General features: G+C 43.7%; 1 protein-coding gene across 1 annotated transcript in view; it reads right to left on the bottom strand.

Annotated features, from left to right (window-relative positions):
• The window catches only part of LOC147685114 (cyclic nucleotide-binding domain-containing protein 2-like), an 827522-nt gene that overhangs the window by 451624 nt on the left and 358190 nt on the right, over positions 1–17708 (bottom strand). The gene's annotated exons all lie outside the window — the stretch shown is intronic.

The following is a 17708-nucleotide window of genomic DNA, read 5'->3' as shown; positions in this document are numbered from 1 at the left end:
TGGATAGCTCAATGAGTTCAATGTCTAGCTACACCTAAAATGAGCAAGCGCCTGTAAATGGACAATGGCAGAGACCATTACCATTTTGATGTTTCTTATCATCTCCACCAGCTAAAGAGGACTGTTGGAATGAACTTTATGGCCTTTACCATGTGGTGGGGACCTGGTCTACCAGTTGGAGCGGGACTGCCAAAACTGATTTGGATTTAGCTGATCACTCTCTAAAGCTGCACAGTGGACATGAAACGATGGACTACAATTAATTCTGAGCGATTGCCAGTGCCTATGATTGAGTCAAGCATTCTTTCTATCACTTTGCTGTTTGTTTAAGTTGATGCTCTGAGTGCGACTGGTATGCCCAACGCGGGTTGCGGGTTTATTCAGTCATGCAATCTAAGCTGCAGCACACTATTAAGGGCCAAGTAGACTGTGATAGACTGTTTCTTTAATAGTAGGACCAAGACAGATTTTGAAACAGCTGGACACAGACCAAATGTGACACACTGGGTGAAAAACAATGGCCTGGAATTTGGCCCATGTTTTGCAAGTGGCTGAGAATTTAAGCATTCCTTCCATCACTCTACTGTTGGTGCGTTTTGCCACTGTAACCAACAGGGACCTAGCCATAAACCAATGACGCACAACTACGTGTTTGCCGCTTGCTCTGTTTGACCCCTAACCTTTGATAAGCTCCAAATCTCTGATCTTTGGATGAAGAACGTGGTGCTCTAGGTCATCTGCATAAGCTGTTATCTTTGGTAAGTACTGTTGCTCTGGTTTCATCATAAAATAAGAGGTGATTAGATCCTGGACGCCACGCAAATGCCTAGATGAATGAGAGGAACTAAGGCACTGGTGTTTTAAGTCCCAATCCAATCCTCAGAAAAGCAGTAGAATCCTTCATTTTGCCAATAAAAATATTTTCATGTACTTCATTATTAGAGAAAAAACTAATCAAAATGCCACATTGGAGGGGTTTCCTTACCTCTCTGGAGACCACCAGTTAGCTAATATGAACAAATTCTAACTACTGTCACCAAGACTGAATGTGAAGCTCACTCTGAAGCATTTCTCTCCAAAGCCAATAAGACACATGATGATATGAGTACAATAAAGCAAGTACAGGAGATGAGGGGCCAAGAACGTTTGATGATACATGCACCCACTTTTATAGTGTGCATGCCCACAGTAGTGCAAGGGAAAGGACTGCTTGCTGTGTGCTTAGAGCTCTACCCAGAGAAAATTCCATTGCTGAGTTCTAGGATCTGGAGTTAGGCAGTGGTGCTTAATTGGTTCAGACCCACCAGGGACAGGAAAACCTTTGAACACATTAAATATATGTTTACTGGTCCATCGCACATGCCTACTATTTCTTGGGATGCTGGTATATTACAGCTGTCAGACTTCCTGTCATGTTCGGTTCCTCACTTACCCCCATCACGTTTGCCTGTGCACGTAAATCTGCCTCTGCGTGACACGAATTTCCTCACGTCCAGGTCTGCCGGTTAGCAGTCTAGTCGTCGAACCGGAACCACAGCAGCGTCACCAGCGCTTCCGGGGACTCCGCTTATCAGAGGCGGTCTCCCTCGGCTGAGCGCTTCGAATTCGCTTTGCCACTATCGGAAATTGGATTTGCCAGGAGGTAAACTTGTGCGCTGTTGTTTCACCCCCGCGCTGGAGCGCTTCACTCTGGTTCATTTCCCCTGCGCTGGAGCGCTTAACTCTAGTTTGCTTCCCCCCGCGCTGGAGCGCTTAACTCTGGTTTGTTTCACCCGCGCTGGAGCACTTATCTCTGGTTTGTTCACCCCCGCGCTGGAGCGCTTAGCTCTGGATTGTTTCCCCCTGCGCTGGAGCGCTTAACACTGGTTTGTTTCCCCCACGCTGGAGCGCTTATCTCTGGTTTGTTCACCCCTGCGCTTAACTCTGGATTATTTCCCCCTGCGCTGGAGCGCTTATCTCTAGTTTGTTTTCCCCCGCGCTGGAGCGCGTAGTTATACCTGGTCTTTCACTTGCCTCTCAGCGCTGGTCTGACTATAGCCAGGTTGCATGTCCTCCTAAATTTATACTTGCCTCTGTGCAAGGATATTTTGTACATTTATAGCGCAGGTGTGCTTCTAGACTGTCCTTATTCAGCGCAGGTGCGCTTCTTGATTTCCCTTTCCTCGCGCAGGAGCGCTAACGTCTTGACAAGAGTTTTTGAGTTCTATCTCCTGATGATAGCAGACCTGCTGATGTCCACCTGCTGGTATTCACCTAGAAGGTCATCGTGGATCCCGCATGAGTATCTGTGTATGTGTGGTAGCTTGTGGTTCACCTATAGTTATAGTGTTTCCTTGTCTTCCTGTCCAGCTGGTGCCCACAGCCTATCAGAACAGAGGGATTTTCACCACTACCTCCTGAAATCAGCTTGATCCTTTTAGCTACCATCCTCACTCCCATCTTCATCCTGCTGATTGTCAGACCTCTGGTAGGGTAAGGTGGGTGTGGGGTCGATAGCTCATGTCGTCTCTGCGAGATCTCTCTGCAAGAAGCAGGTAACATTGCGAGGAACCTGACACTTCCAGGAGAGAGCCAACAGTGGCACCTGCACTCACACTAACAGCATAAAGACAATGCATGCATGTAATACAGTCACATTTCCGAGGGACTCTAAAGGTAAATTCCATTCCATCCTTCCTAAATTTGAGTGCAACTCGTCAGTGGCTTTTAAAGGTGCGGCACCAGTGCTTCTGTAGACAAGTGAGGTAAATCTGGCAAAAGAGGCCTATGCAGCTGAACTTCTCAACCCCACCCTAAAAACCTTCTGTTGCTTTCCGTGGCATTAGAAGAGAGATCGTACTACCTCTGAGGTTGTAAATTATGAAGAAGTGAATTCAATTCAAATCAGATAATTCTTTAGTTGTTTTAAGAGTGACTACCTTATTATCCCTTTCAGTGGCGGTAGTCTAATGCCAATACTGGTTCAGGTCCTGGAATGTGGAGACTTCACATATGATTATGCGGTATTCTACCACAATATTGAGTTTTGTACATCAATCTGCAAAAATAATGAATCCCGAATATCAACTATACCTATATTGTCAAGATAAATATATATAGCTAAGTATAGGGCTACTATTCTTAAATACTTATCTACCTACATTGAGGATATATACATCTTTACGATATATGTCTTCAGGACCTTGACAATAAAGTGGTAGTGAAAATTCTGGATTTAACATTTTTGTTAGTGTATGTAAAAACGTGGTATTTTGTCAAACTAGTGATGCCACTAAATCTTCCCTTTCTGAGTAAAAATATTTGTTGGACCCAGCTTAGAAATGATTCAGACACATCCAGAACTTTCTACAGTCTCACTTCCTTTCTTTCAATTCCCATCTGCCAAGGGGGTTATCTGCTTGATTCTCTTGAAAAACATTGTGTGGGGTGCTCCCAATCCTACCCTATTATTGACCTCACCCATATCTCAAGATGGTGATCACATACATCCGAGCCCCATTTTTAGGTCTTGCCTAGTGTTGCAGCGCACGCCTGCGCTGCCCGCTCGGAGAGATTTATTGTCAACAAGGAGTTTGAGAAGAGGGCTTGAAGACCCGCCCCTCATTTTCACTGGTTGGCGTCAACGTTTATGCTAAACGGGGGCCTGCCATTGGAAATGAGCTGTTTTGGTTGCCTCCCTTTCGCCTTTTGGGGCGGCCCCTCCGGACTGGATGGCTTGGTTTACGTCTGTCGTGAAGCCCTTTCTTATCTTCACGAGGCATGTTATATAAACAAGCCGTGATCCAGTCCTGATAGGCCATCCCAAAAGGAGGCAGGGCTGCAGGCAGGCACAACACGCATGTTGTGAATTCACTTTAGCATTCCATTGCGTGGCGACAACTTGTTAACTGATATATTCATTTTCTGAAATGCCTTACAGACTTTCGCGTGCCCTGATTGATTCAAGGATGTGGAATAATCGCGCGCAGGCATCATTTTTAAGTGTCTCTGTGAACTTAAAGTGGTATTGAAGAATGTGTTTGTTTAATGGCTACTTGCTGAAAAGCATCAAATCAAAGTGAGTTATCAATGGAATACCTCCCACTTTTAGTATGTGATAGAACAACAAATTGGGGTGAAACACTCTCTCTTTATCAACATTTAATAGGATGTTCGGGAGGGTCTCGTGTGCATGGGATTCATGTGCCAGGAGTCCTCTTCAGTCTTTTTAGGAGCTGTGGGCCATTTTGGTCTATTTGGGAGCTATTGCCATTTCACACAGCCTGTACCACTGAAGGCATGGGAGGAGGTTATTGCAGCAAAGATGCTGGCCTCTCACAACTCCCCTACAGACGGCCCCAACCCCTTTCTGGTGGTGGGGCGGGTAGGGCGTAGCTCTGCGGGCTTTGTGGGGGCCAACGAGGGAGCTCTGCAGCCAATCTACGCCGACATAGCAACGCTGATTATTCACAGCCACGGCCCCTTCCCCGTCCTCCCGCAAAGGTGCGCTCTGCTGACTCAGTGCCTTAGTCAGTCGCCCACCTCTCATTCTGTAACCATAATTGGTTCTTTCGCCATCTTATGCGCTTCAGTGAGTTCGAATGGTGATAGTTTTCTTTCTGCTGTTTCATGTGAGAATCATTTCGGTCCACGGTCTGTTGCTGTATCTGTCAGACAACTGCAGAGCTGTGTGCACTGAAGGCAACACAATGCAGCGACCCACCCAGATGGTTTCAGCAGGGAGGGCGTCCGTGTGCGTTCCCCCTGGGAGGGGTGTGTTCACACATATGTATTAATACCCAGGGCATGCTTGCTATGCAAAAATAAATGGCCATATAGCCGCAGGAGTATGTGTTTGTGCATTACCACAAGTCTTTTAATTAAATGTTTATGGTCCAAGATATAACAGTGCAACACCGGTTAAGGACTCATCCTCTCCCCCTGGACAGCGAATACTGGCCGTCTGTGCGGGGTCCTGACCGGCCCCTGCTTTCACTTAAAAAATAACTTTATTTGACAATTCTGAAACTTGTCCGGGGAGCTGGACCCGTCGACTCCTTGCTCCCCCCGCTTCCCCCACACTCCTCGCTGAGAATTAAAGGGCCCTCCACCCTCAGTGCGGTTGGGCATGGAAACCTCATCACCTTCAGCATTGGTTCCACCCCCTTCTCCCCCCAACCCTGGGCCCCCATCTGTGTCCCCCTAAGAGTTCAGAGACTACCCTAAGTGTTTGAGCCCCCGCCCTGAGCATATGAACCCCATCCTGGCATTCACAACCCCAGCCCCCCACCTCAGCGTTTAGACCCCCACCCTGAGCATTGTGACCTCCACCCACACTGTGGGAAATGAAGTAAAAACAGATATTTAAATAGTTATCTGGCTTAGTACTCGCACAGACCCTTGCATCCACAGTCTTTTTTTTAAGTTTGAGTTTATTGAGAAACAATGAACAGCATTTAGTAATGCCTCGAGCAAGAAGAACACAAGTCAACAAAGAATAAACAAGCATTAAAAATGCAATAGGTCTCGGCTTTCATTAAGTTAAAGCCATTTGCTTTGCTATCCAATACCATTAACAAATCAAATGGCTTTAACTTAATCAAAGGCGAAACCTATTGCATTTTCAATGCTTGTTCAAAATTGGGACACTGCAAAGCGAATAAAAGCTGTCAGTGAAGAGAGAGAAACAGTGAGAGAAAGATAAAGAGAAAAGGCATAAAGAGTAAAAACAAATAACAGTCAGGCTGTGATTGCTTGGCCAAGCATTCCATCTCAGATCAAGTTTTCTGTATTATAGGAAGCACAGACAATCTAACATTAGGCATAGAAATTATCATATAAAACCATATACCATTGTCAACTGCACAGTGCCCCTGTAAATCAGGATTTGGTAGTAGGTAAACTTTATTATTGTACACCACTAACTCCAACCTATATTAGGTAAGGCTTTAGCAGAAACTAGCCAAGCTCTTAAGTAAAAAGCCCCAAAATGTTACTTGCCTAGGTATACTGGCCAAATGCCAGTTATTTTCAATACAATGTCCAAATCAGATAGAGAAGTCAGAATGAAAAGCTCAATGAAAAGCTCATTCTTTCTTGACATCCCATGATTGGGTATCCATGATAATCAAGATTGCTATATCGAAAGTGAGTTCGTAGTTTGTTAGCACACAGTAGAACACATAGTGCACACCTCTACATTACCAACACATATGGGCAGTTTTCATTAGAATTCGCACAACGCAGTGCAGCAAAGCAAGTAATTTGCTGCACTCGCTTGCGTATATACTAAGATATGGCGCACTTCAGCTCTCTCTCTCTGCACTGGGGCACTTTAGGCGGCCTAGGACCAATGCAGGCAACTTGCACAACTGTGCAAGGGGGCCTGTATTACAGGCAGGATTGTTTTCATGCAGGAAGGGATACCTTCTTGAAAAAAGCAATCCTTAGAGGCATATTCCTTTTTCTTTGTGTGCTGCAGAATGCAATACACATAGAAAGAGGAAGTAAGAGGAGAAATCAACATATTTATCCTCGTTAAGCCTCACTGGGTAAGGCATCGCACTTTGACACATTCCCAGGTTTACTAGGCTTATTAAATTGGGGAATGCATCAAAATCCAATAATGGATGCATGGGAACACCCCTGCTCCACCCACTGAGCGCTTTCTCAAAGCCAGGTACCACAAGACAGCATTATGTGCAGCATTGCATTACTTTGTATTTACTAAACTACGCAAATGGGCTTTGCATGGCTTAGTAAATACCAAAAATTATTTTGCATTGGGCTGCCCCACTGAAGTGATTAAACCCGACTCAGAACCATAGTCAAACTGCCCCATACTGTCAGCTGAGAAAACCAATGAGAGGATGGGGTTTATATAGTGTGGACCCAGCCACAAGGAAGCAGAGTGCTGTACTCTAGGTAGGGGTTTCAAAGGCACAAGCGGAAGCAGAAAGTCTGGGGGTGATAAAATGTCGCCTCTAGAGGAGCAAATTCAGTTCCTTGTCGAAGAGGAGTAGGTACGGTACCTGCTGGATCTGCACAAGGATGTTGTTTCGGTTTCTTGGATCAGAGCTTGGTATCCAGCCTTTTATTTGTGCTCCTGCAGGATTGGCTGGACTGTGTCTTTATCTTGGTGGTAAAATACAGTGAGGTCTTGCTTGGCCTGTCTGTAGGTAATGCAATAGGGGCTATATGGGATGCAACCAATCGGTGCAGGGGCAGTGGAGCTCTTTGTAAGTGAGTGTTATGCTTTAACATTTTTGGAGTCTTCAGTTGGTTGAGGGGATTCTGGTATCTCAGTAAGCAGGGAACTGCCTCAACTCATGTGGCTTAGAACCTAGACTTGGATGGCTGTTCTGAAATCTTTTCAAGGTGAAAAGGGCTTTACCTTGTGAAGCAGGTACTGTTGGTGACAGGCTGTCTACTATGTCTTGTGGGTGACTGAAAGAGATGTGGTTTAGTGGCACAATTTGTGCCATTGGAACCTGGGTCATGGCTTCTAATGTCAGCCTCAGCAGTTGACTTAAAGTTGTGTGACTTGGTAAATTCACTAAACGTGCCTCAAAAGTTAAATATATGATATGTAATTATATAATCCAAAGATGCAAATCTCTACTTCAATATACAATGCTTTGATGCTTATCAGCTAGGTTTGCACTATATAAATGTGAATACAAACATTCAAGTGTTTCTTGAAGTCGAGTAATCTATGTGAAACCCTAGAGAATTCCGTTTTTTATGTTGAGGTTGAGGCAAGTTCTTGACATCCAGGCTTGGATAATAGCAAGGCAACTTCTATGGCTGAGTATATCTGTTTGGTAGAGACCCTCATAAATAGATTGGGGTTGCCAGTGTCTGGATTACGGAGACACACGTAATAGATCCCTACGTCTCCTTTACATGACACCAGTAATTGAACTTGCAAACTATTCGACCATGGAATGAATTTGATTTGTGAAACCATGGGATTTTTAAACGTAGACCTAGTTGTTTCCATGGATTACGTTTGTCCTCCAATAAATATCATGAACCATTTTGTTTTAAATGTGGGTCTTTGAAATTAGATTCTATTCCCCTTCAAGGGAAGAGAGTAAGTCATCAATTGAAGACTAGCCATATCAAAGTGAGGGTGCAAAATCTGATCAATGAAAAACTTCAGGTATCTTACAGTAGAAGATATTTATTGGTATTGAAAATCTACGAGACACCACCCCATCACTAGTGCAAGGCATAGCTTTCTACTCCTAGTTTGATTTTTCATGCACTTCCATCCAAACAAAATATGCAATAGCCATGTTCAGATACTAAAAAACATTAACTATTGTAAAACAGGGTGAGGAGCTTCACATACAAAATAATAGTTGAGGAAACACTCTTTTTAACAATTTAACATTAAGCTCTATCCAGCACATCCAAGACACAGACACAGCTTTAAACCAGAAGGTCTAAAATCCAGCACTTTGGAAATAACACTATAACACTTACCAATGTCTCCAAAAGCAAAAACAAACTAGCTGTTACTTTGCTAGAGCACCCATTTAGGGCTCATGCCTGACAAGTTTCTTGTCCCATGATGGCAGCTCTGAACACCCACTGCCTTGCAACAAGTTACAGCAAAGGGATCATTAGCCTTATCTTTTATTCTTTTTTGCTTCACTCATGCATAAGTAGACATAAAGGTTCAGCGTGACACATTAAGAGCACCCCTGAAGACCTCAAGCACCACACTTAAAGTCTTCCTGTACCAGCAACATTATTAATCCACACTCTTATAACCAAGCACCCAAGAGTAACCTATTACTTGTCTACCCAGAAGTGCTTTGGCTCCTGGGATGGATGTAAGACTACAGCATTATGACACAATAAGAAGGTTAGGCAGCAATGGTTAAGGGCATATAGCAAAATAACTTCCTAGCTATGATATTATGAGTTGACTTTTACATCCTCTTTTTACAGTGTCACCCTAAGGTTTTTGGGGTGCCAAGCAAGGTATATTTTGGCTCCCCTCGTTTGAAAAAACGTTGCATTTATTAAGCATTGTCAGTTAATTCAAGATCTCATGATGCCAAACAATATTACATTAAATGTTAACTTTTTAGAAAAGGCGGCCCATAAACACTCCTGAAAGCTGAAGCTGCCTGGCATCCTGCAGCCAAATAGTACCAAAATGACACATTTCAAGAATTGTTGGGCCGGGTGTATCAAAGGGTTTTGCTCATTCTGTACCTATTGTGAAATGTGTTGGTACATTAGGTCCTTTGTCTTTCGCAACAATATTTGGTGTCGGTCTAACAATCCCATTCTTTCCAATGTAGGATGGGAACTGTAAGAGTACATTTGAAGTTGTTTAGGGGACAGGTGCATAATATTAAATTAAATATATGTTTATTACGCTTGAAGTTGTCACCTAAATAATGACGATATGTAATCACAAATAAATCCATCTTCACAACTTGTATTCTCACTGCAACAACCTCAAAGCACAGCCCTGAGAATTAATTCTCTTCTGCTGGCTTGTCCCTCATCCTGTTTTTCTATGTCTATACTTCTTTGGCTGGACAATGACCTCCAAATCTGCAGAATAAGCAAAACATGGGATGTGGGGGTCTGGAGACAGAAAAAGGAAAGTGAGATAATGAGACCACAGTGAGAGAGGTAAAGTAGAGGGAGAAGGGAGGTAGACATAGAGATGGTAGAGGGATAAATGAAGCAGGAAGTGGCGGAAGCAAAAGAGAGGAAGGCGAGGAGGCCAGAAAGAAAGCCTTAGTGAGGTAGAAAGAAGAAGAGGCAGGTATAGAAAAATAGACAGAGAGATACATATTGTTTAGGAGTGAGGTAGGGAGTAGGGCGATATCAAGAGCTAGAGATATGGACAAAGGTAGAGAAAGGGAGTGAGGTAGAGAAAAGGATAAGGTAGAAAAGAGGTAAGCTTGACAGAACTACAGACAGAGAGAAGAAATTGTAGTGTCTTGCAAGGACAATGACAGAACGCTTTTGGCTCCTGATAAACACCGTAGAGCTATGGCGGAATGGATAGAGTGTATTACAGTGAAGGTTGCTTTAGAATGCTGAGATCGCACAAACACGCAGACGAATAAAGACATGTGATACCAAGCTCCATGTGTGGCATAATCATTTACTCGTACCCTAGCTGGGAAGATTCTACTAAAGGCAATGACATAGGGGCTAAGTGACCCAAAGATTACCAGTGCTCTCTCAGAGAATTTGCCACGGTCCAGGTAAACTGCTTGTGTGTGAAATGTGTGCCGTCGTCGAAGTGCAAAATTGATTAATTGAAAATGAAAGTATTTACAAAGAATCTGCATGTCGTTGGTCGAGAACCTGTTAGTCAGGCCATATATTTAGGTATCGCACTACTACGCAACATAGAGCCATACATAGTATGGAGTGATAACACTGCGATTACAAGTGCTGCTAGGTTAAGATCAATCAGATGTCAAGAAAAATACAAAGCGAGCTGTTGAGCAGCGGTGTATGGGAGATCATACCTTACATACGATCCTATACTCCGTGCCATTGAGGCGCTCCTTGCTGTCTGCCACACAGTTTGTCTTTCATATCTGCAGGCAGGCGTTACGGAGGATAGGCTAGTGGAACAGGTTGACCCGGGAGACCCCTCTAATGCACAATGGATGCCTGCCACAGGTGGGGGTTTTGCCTGGATTCCGCAACTGGGACGCTATCGGGATTTCTACTTTGGGGGATGTTATGCAGGGCCTGTGTTGAAATGCAATTCCGACATGCCATTTCCCCCAGCTTAGAGGGACTAGAGGCACTGGCGGAGTTCAGTCCGGTGGAAGCAAAGGTATTCATCTGAGATCTGCGGGACCACAAGATCTCCCAAATGTACCAGTCCCTGGTCCCGCATAGCTCCCCGTTCCTGCAGCATCTCCGGGAGGTTTGAGAGGAACACATGGGCCCGATGGAGGAGGAAGATTAGACGGATGCTCTGGCCTCCCTGCGTCGGGCGACAATCGCAATGAGCTTTCAGCTCATCCAGCTTAAATACCTCCAGAGGGTGTATTATACCAGAGTCAGGCTGTGTAGGGCGGGCCTGGTGGCTTCCCCGGTCTGTCTTCGTTGTGCGCACGAGGACGGTACCTTGCTACTACGGTGTGGCGCTGTTCTGAGCTGGAACGGTTTTGGAGGGGGGTCATACCCTGCCTTTCAGAAGTTTTGTGTTGGGATCTTCCCTGTTCGCCCAAGTTGGTTCTCCTGCATGTCATGGAAGGTATTTGGGGCAATGTTTATGAACGCCATGTTATGCTTTTAGGTTTTACTCCAGCCAAACAAGACATTGCCAGGACTTGGAATGCAACAGTGGCGCCCTCCATCTCTGCATGGAAGCATTGCCTAGACTTTTGTATGGGTTTGGAGGCTCCCATTTTTGTGGCAAGGGGGTTTCCTCCTAAACACTACAAAATTTGGAAGCGCTGGGCGGACTATCGTTGCCTGGAGCTGGAACCTGCCCCTACCCAGCGCCCAGACCGGATGTAATTTCTCCCCTCTCCTCTGGTGTGCCCCTCGTGCACACGTGGTGGGATAATAATAATAATAATAATAACACCTTTTATTAATTATTAATGGGATAGAAGCCCAATAGAAATGACACATAGTGAACGTAGGTTTGTGGCACTGATTGATTATGTTGTAATTGTAATTTATATTTATATAGCGCATTATCACCAACGGTCTCTAAGCGCTTGCTTTGGGAACCCGTCCTGGTTTTTCCCTGTGAGATAACCCATACTGGGTACCCCCAAGGTGAAAGCCAGGCATCCTGCCGCGGGGGGCCATAGTTGAGATTAAGCAAGCCATTGCCCGGAGTTGCAGAGTGTGAACCCATGATTCAAGCATGCACTGAAGCGAGAATTATCGAGTCCGTGGACATTTTGGGCTCAAGACCCTGCCGCGTTGGGAATTGGACCCTGGTCCCGGATCTGACCTATGCTTCATGGTCTGCCTCTTCTAACCATTGAGCCACACTTCTCCACATGTTGCTCTTGAATGGCCGACAGTGCGATGGAGGTGAGGGGTGGAGAGGGGTGTTGTATATTTTTCCTTTCTGTTTTGATTCAACTGAAATGCCCTTTAACTTCTCCTGTGTATATGAGAATATTGTCAAAGTCACAATGATGTACATTGATGCTACAGAAGTCTCTGGGTCACAGAGCTCCACCCTATAAGTTTTTTTGACAAATAAAATATGTTTAAAAAAAAAAGCAAAAGCCAAGTGCATAGGAACGCAGTGGTTGAAAGCAGACGCTCACATACTGTAAATGTCCTTACCAGAGCCTTGAAAAAGAAGTGCTCTACAACCTCAGTGGTGGGCAAAGAGACCTAAGAAGAAGCACAGGGGTTGTACTTACTGAGTTATCCAATACCTGTAGTGGTATTATAACAAAACTGCTGGGTGGCAGCTCAGAACAACGCCAAAGGTCTCAGAGAAAGTGAGGGGCTCCAATGGAGACCAGGAGTGAGGTCTCCATCCCACAGACTGTCCATGAAAACCCAGAGGTGAGCACATCACAGTGCCTCAGTGATGGTACAGATGACTCGGGTCCTAACGGACTGCAGACAGTGCAAAAGAGAACTCCACCCTCAGTGGCACCCACTACCATAAATGGTTACAATGTGGACGCTTTGTTGAAACCATCACCATTCCATACCACCAAAAATCTAAATATTGGCAGACGATGGACTACGAGGATAGAGACATTTGAAGATTTCATTGATGCACTTGAAGAGTCTGATAACAAAAAGATGATCAAATACTTCAAAAATGAGGTCATAAAGAAAGTGTCCCAAACTGACAAAGAAATCACATATTGTCAGATTAACGAAACCTGCATCTCAAATTCAATACAATGCCAAATATTGACTTTGAAAGATATATTTTCTGTCAAGAACAAAAGAAAGTTGGCGAAACCATCAATTAATTTTTAGAGACTCAACGCACTCATCAAACACTGTAAGTTCAATTAATATAACGATAAAGAAGTCATACATCTCAGAGTCATTGATAGTTGCACGTCCGATTTCTTCAAAAAGAGAATGCTGAGACAAACTCTGAGTTTAGAACAAGTCTTAATGGCTGCTAGAGCTTAAGAGCGTGCCGATCAACAAGCTGCTGACATTGAGGCCAGAGGTTTCCAAAATGAATCAGTCATTAGTGTGAAAAGCAAGTCAAAGCAAAAGACTGAAGAACACAAGGTGATGTCTACACATCTACAAGAAGCTATGTTTTAGATGAGGATTTTTGTTTCCACACAAAAACAAATGTCTCGCCATTCAACAGATATGTAAGGGCTGTGGGAAGGAGAACCATTTCATGATGGTGTGTAAAGCAAAGGGAAAAACAAGTATATCACAGTTCGAAGACAAAATGGCTGCTGGAAGCATCCACAAGGCCCCGCAAGGACGTCAGGTACAACAAATTGGCACTGAACAAAGTCAATTGTCATCTAAATCATTGTCAAACAATTCCTCCATATCAGTGTCAAGTGAAAGTGAAGAAGATGTTTGCGCCATGTCGATGTTTAGTTCACAAATAAGTGCGCATGTTGGACTAGCTGCATGTGAAGAGAAATGTCAGTCAAAGTAAAGTCGACATGCAAAAAGCACCAAAGTCGTTCAAACATTGTCTGAAAATGACATTGAAAATAAGTGGCTTGTGATACCTTTCATTATCGACAATGGCGCGTTGATAAGCATTTTGTCTGAGGAGAAATTTAAAGAATGGCATCCTTTACCACAACTTATGCCGTTGAAAACCAAAGTGTGTACATGGCCTGCATCAACACACTTAAAAAGTTACGTTTCATTTGTAGCGACAATGAAAAACAAGAAAACCACGATGCTAGCCCCTACCCTTGTGCTTCATAGGGCAGCGTCCTGTGTCTGTCCACTCAGCTTCATCATAACTGTTGATATGGGACTTATTTCTGTGAACTACAACATGAATGCTAACCATGAAATATTAAGTCAGTTTCCTTTGTTGTTTCATGGTTTGTGAAAGCTTAAGACTAAGAAAGTAAAGGTGCATATTAATGAGGATGTCCGTCCGGTTGCTCAAAGACAAAAGCAAATTGCTTTTCAATTAAAATATGCTGTTGAAAAAGAACTTGAATCATTATTTAAACATGGTATATAAGAGCGTTCTACTGGTCCAAAGCCCTGGGTTTCTCCTTTCGTGCTAGTGCCCAAAAAGGATGGTGATGGAGCGGTACGCATATGTGTGGACATGCATCAGGCAAACAAAGCAATTGAACATGAACGACATCCAGGTCCACACATTGCTTTAAATGGTGCAAAGGTTTTCTCTCGTCTTGATTTAAATAAAGGTTATCATCAGTTGGAACTTGAAGAAAACTGCAAGTACTTTAGAACCTTTTCTACACATGTTGGTCCGTTTCGATACAAAGTGCTATGTTTTGGTGTGTCATCAGCTGCAGAACCTTTTCAAGACCTCATTTGATGTATCATATAGGCTGTCATGTGTACGTTCAATTATAGTGATGACATATTGTTTTTCGGAGCTACCCAAAAACAGCACGATACAGCTTTCACACAAGTATGCAGTTTACTGAAAGATGCAGGTATGACTTTAAATGCAGAAAAATGTGAGTTCCATAGGGCAAAGTTAGAATTCTTTGGTCATATCTTTTCTGATGGGGGTATGACAACTGATCCTGTTAAGTACAAGCGTTTTCAAATGCTGATCCCTGACAATCTGTTTCAATGGTGCATTAATTTCTTGACCTGGCCAGCTACTGTGCTAGATATTGAAGAGACTTTTTCGCTGTAAGTGCTCCATTGAGAGAGTGGACGAAAAACTTTTGTTTCAGTGGTCACATGAATGAGAGAACAGTTTCAACAAAATCAAACAAGCCACTGAGAATGCTACTGAAATTACTTATTTCAATCTGAATCATCATACAGAGGTTATTGTTGACACTAGCCCAGTTGGGCTTGGTGCTATTCTTGCACAGCACCGCGGACACCCGAATGCTTGAAGGCATATCGTGGCGTAAGCAAGTAGGAGTTTGCCCCAACCAGAACGTGGTTACTCACAACCTGAAAAAAGGTGAACACTTCCTTGTATTACTGTATGGAAAGCTTTTCACGCTGGTAACTGATCATCGAGCTGTACTAACAATATTTAGCAATACAATGGCCAAGATGCCTCCTCGCATTGAACGTTGGGCACTACGGCCACAAGAGTACAATTATAACATTGTGCATCATCCACGAAACAATCAGAACCCTGCTGACTACTTTTCCAGAAAGCCCAATCAAGGCCGTGGCACTCCATCCAAGTCAGCTGAAGCTTATATCAACTTCATTGTGAAATCAAGCACACCAGCTTCCATTTTATTAGTCCAGTAGTGGCTTGCTAAAGTTATGAGATATAATTACACATCAGTCGTGGAACCAGCACACTAGCCCTCTTACCAGTGAGGATGAATAACGAAAATATAGAATTGTCAAAGATGAACTGTCTATAATTCAAGAGGGAGTCATTTTGCAAGCGGCATGAATTTCGATTCCAAGGAGAGTCTGCGCAGAAAATGACTGAAGTGGCCCATGAAGGACATAGGGGAATTGTTGCCACAAAATAGGCTCTCAGAGACCGAGTCTGGTTCCCCAATCTCGATGAGCAAGTTGAGAAGGAATTTAAGGCTGGTCATCTATTCAACTGCCTATCTACATAAGTTACTCAACACACCCTAAACATGTCAGCACTCCCGAAGTATGCCTGGGAGAGAATAGCCATTGAATTTTTCAGTCCACTCGGCAATGGAAATCCCCTGATGGTGATTGTGGACGATTACTCGCGATTTCAATGAATTGAGGTTCTCTCATCCTCCACTCAAGAATGAGTTTTTGAGAGACTGGATGGCATCTTTGCGACATGGGATATTTTAGCCATCCTAAAATCTTACAACGGCCTGCCTTTTAATAGTCGGGAGTTCAAAGACTTCTTAGAGCATCTGAGTAGAAAGCATTAAAAGAGCACTACTCTGTGGCCTCAGGCCATCGACTGGTTGAGAGATTTATGAGTACGCTAAAGAATGATGTGCAGCATGCTACACTTGAAAAACTTAAGTTACAAACTGTGTTAAACTCTAAATTGAGAGCTTACAGTTCAACACCTCACTCGGCCACCAGTGAAAGTCCGGCAACATTGATGTTCGGGAAAACAATGACAACCAAGATATCCCATTTGACCATCAGACAGAAAGAGATGAAAATACAATGTGTATGAGGAACTTGGCTCAGAAACAAAAGATGAAAACATATGCTGACCGAGGACCACATGTGAAAAATATGGTCTTCCAGAGAGAAAACAGAGTGCTTGCAAATCAGATGCAGAAAAGAAAGTCTGATACTCCCTTTGATGTGGTGTCGACCAAAGGACACATGGGCACTGCCCAGCACCTTCTGAAGTCTATTATCAGAGACTCTCTTCACTTTCGGCAGTTGATGCATAGTTCACTAGATCTCCATGGTGAAGGAGAGACTGACTTTGAAGCACCCAGGACTGTTGCAGCCTTTTCACCATCCAAGCAGCTCTTGGATCATGATGGTGGCAGGTCTCAACTTCCCACAACATGTTCAGGTCGGAAAATTAAAGCACCGAACAGATTAATTGAAGAGATGTAAATGTATATATTTGTATATATTTTGTGAAATTGATAAGTTTTAGTTTTACAGAGGGGGAGATGTAGTTTCGTGGGAGTTACCAATGCCAGAACCCTTATGGCTCCTGATAAACTCCGTAGAGCTAAGATATAATGGATAGAGTGTATTGCAGTGAAGGGTTGTGTTAGAATGTTTAGTTTGCAGTTACACCCAGATAAATAAAGACGCGTGATACCAAGCTCTGTGTGTGGCATAAATTATTTACGGGTACTCCGGCTGGGAAGACGCTCTGGAAAGGTGGACAGATTGAGGGGTGTGGTTTTCATAGACTTGACTTATAGACAAATGCAAGGTAGAGAATCAGGGGTGAAGTACAGAGAGTGTCAAAACGAGAACTGAGGTAAAGAAAGTATGGTCCGATAAAGAGTGTAGTAAACTAGTGAAAATGTTAGAGTGGAAGGGGTAAAGGGTAGAAACAGAGCTGAGGTGAAGTAGAGAGAGAGCAAGATGATGTCAAGTAAGAGAAGATATTCGTACACAGGTAGAAAGACAGGGCAAGGAAGAGAGGGAGTGGTGAGTTAGAGACAGAGGGCTGAGACAGAGACATGTAGAAAGACAGAAGTAGAGAGCACTGTGAGGGGTGGAAGAGGGAAGAGAGGAAGAGATGTAGAGGTAGGCACTAACAGTGATAAAGAGATAAGAATTTGAGAGAAAAGTAGAGGAAGGTGTGGCAGAGTGGCATATTTTACAGAGAGAGATAAGACAGAGGGAGGGTGAGGTGAGGTGATGAGTAAGTTAGAGACAGGTAGACAGTGAAGTAGAGAGGTGTATATGGGGGAAGTCCGGTATGGATGGATACATGACAGAGGAGAGAAGGAGATAAACATAAGTGTAGAGAGTAATGAAGGAAGCAAAGGTAGAGACACAGAGGAGGAGAAAGTTTGAAATGTGATGGAGACAGAAGCGAGTAACAGAGAAATCACTTTACAAGGGGGTCTCTTGGATGGTGGGGACCCTGGGCAATGGCCCACTTTGCCCATTCTTTAGAACACCAATGT

This window comes from Lissotriton vulgaris, chromosome 10 (genome assembly GCF_964263255.1).
Source record: "Lissotriton vulgaris chromosome 10, aLisVul1.2, whole genome shotgun sequence".
In the NCBI taxonomy this organism is placed as follows: Eukaryota; Metazoa; Chordata; class Amphibia; order Caudata; family Salamandridae; genus Lissotriton; species Lissotriton vulgaris.
Note: the sequence above shows the minus strand (reverse complement) of the source record. Positions and strands in the feature narration are given on the sequence as shown.